Raw genomic sequence first — 2,500 nt, forward strand, 5'->3', positions numbered from 1 at the left:
ACGGATTGAGCACTTGCCAAGGATCAAAATGTGTCATTTAGAAGAAACATTTTCAAAAAGTTTTTAAAATCTTGTGGGTTTGCAACTCATAAGAGCGTCACTTTCAACGTCCCCGGTATTGGATTGAGTTTCTAAAAACAACCGTGCACACCGAGGTTAAACTTTACCGGCTCCACTCCGACTCGCCGCTCGCCCACAATTTGTTTGCAACGAAACATTTGTTTTTAATTTTGTTGGTTTGAAATTGTTTTGAAAAGGTTCTTTAAATCTAGTGGGTTTGCAACTCATAAGAGCGTCACTTTCAACGTCCCCGGCATTGGATTGAGTTTCTAAAAACAACCGTGCACACCGAGGTTAAACTTTACCGGCTCCACTCCGACTCGCCGCTCGCCCACTAGTCCGAAGGCAACAAAACATTTGTTTTTCATTTTGATGAAAATTTCTGTTTTTAAATCTTGTTGGTTTGAAATTGTTTTGAAAAGGTTCTTTAAATCTTGCGGGTTTGCAACTCATAAGAGCGTCACTTTCAACGTCCCCGGCATTGGATTGAGTTTCTAAAAACAACCGTGCACACCGAGGTTAAACTTTACCGGCTCCACTCCGACTCGCCGCTCGCCCACAAATCCGAAGGCAACAAAACATTTGTTTTTAATTTTGATGAAATTTTTTGAAAACATTGGCTTGGCAAGCCCCAATCCGCGACTATCCACCCACCGCCACCCCACACGGGTGGTTGTTGTTGAGAAATGAGGTTGTGGTCGACATGCCCGTGCATTTGAGAAGGAGTTCCTAGCACTCCATGCTCTCCCATGCCAAAAAAAAGCCTAGACAACCCCATTTCGCAACTTTCCACGCCTTTTTTTTCCTCCCTCACCCATGGCGGCGGCGTGGTGGCGGCGGCCGGATTCCGGCCACCACCGCCATGGGTGGCAGCCCCCCGACCCCGACACCAAACCCATAATACCGAGGCAACATATCGAGGCAACATGACATGGGTGTGGCGTGGGGGAAGGGGGCTGCAGCTAGGAAGGCATGGGCTGCCATGCATATGCAGGCAACACACACCCCCCTATATAGCATTTTATGCATTTAGCCCTTTGACAGGAAGAGACATCACCTATGCGCGAGGAGTCATAATGGGCTCTAAATAATTCAATACAAGGTATTTGGACGTGATTTTTTGCAGGGATACTAAGAAACATGCAATCTATGATGGGAAAAAGTTTCATAAATTTTTGAAGTCGGGAAGTATTTTTTATTATTTTTAGAAGTCGTAAAATTGAAAAAATCATTAAAACAAATCCGGGAGGAATTTTTTAGTTTTGTAAGTTGGAGAAGGTCCTAAAAATCATAGACTACTTATGGGGAGCTTATTGTGCGAGGAAATTTCAATAAAAACGGGGTTTGACAAGATTTGAAAAATTCTGTCGACATTTGAAAAAACCTGGAACCATGCTGCCGGCATGCTGCGCACATGCTGCGCGCAGGCTGCGCGCATGCTGCGCGCAGACTGCGCGCAGACTGCGCGCATGCCATGGCAGGACAAGTTTCGCTAGCCTCACTGTCGACAGATGCGCAAGCTGCGCGCACAGGCTGCGCGCATGCTGCGCACAGACTGCGCGCACGCTGCGCGCATGCCATGGCAGGACAAGTTTCGCTAGCCTCACTGTCGACAGATGCGCAAGCTGCACGCAAGCTCCGCGCACGCTGCGCACAGCCTGCGCGCATGTTGTGCGCAGGCTGCGCGCAGGCGCCGCGCATGCCATGGCAGGACAAGTTTCGCTAGCCTCACTGTCGACAGATGCGCAAGCTGCGCGCACAGGCTGCGCGCACGCCATGGCAGGACAACTTTCGCTAGCCTCACTGTCGACAGAATCAGCACGCTGCGCGCAAGCTGCGCGCGCGCATGGCAGGACAAGTTTCGAAAAATTCTGTCGACAGGCTGCCGGCATGGTGCGCGCACGCTGCCGGCATGCTGTGCGCACGCTGCCGACATGCTGTGCGCACGCTGCGCACAGGCTGCCGGCATGCTGCGCGCAGCCCATGGCAGGACAAGGTCCGAAAAAATCTGTCGACATTTTTACGCCGTGGTAGGCTTCCGCTTCGCGTCACTTTGTCGACATTCAAGCCTACCATTTGTATTGAATTTTTCAAACCTTGTCAAACCCCATTATTCAAATGTCGAAAAATTTTGTCGACATTTTTACGCCATGATAGGCTTCCGCTTCGCGTCACTTTGTCGGAATGCATCGCATGGCGAGGCAAGGCCACGGCATGCCAAGGCGAAGGCAACGCATGGCTTGAATGGCTTGGTCAAGGCCACATCATGGGCACGGCATGCCAAGGCAAGGCGAGGCAAGCCATCCTTAGCCTCGCCTACACTCACTTTCTCGGAATGCATTGGATGATGAGCAATTCCAAGGTAAGGCAACGCATGGCTTGAATGGCTTGGTGTAGGCCACAACTTGGGCATGGCATGCCAATGCAAGGCAAGGCAAGG

This window comes from Prunus avium, unplaced genomic scaffold (assembly GCF_965620075.1).
Source record: "Prunus avium unplaced genomic scaffold, drPruAviu1.hap1.1 HAP1_SCAFFOLD_17, whole genome shotgun sequence".
NCBI classification, from domain to species: Eukaryota; Viridiplantae; Streptophyta; class Magnoliopsida; order Rosales; family Rosaceae; genus Prunus; species Prunus avium.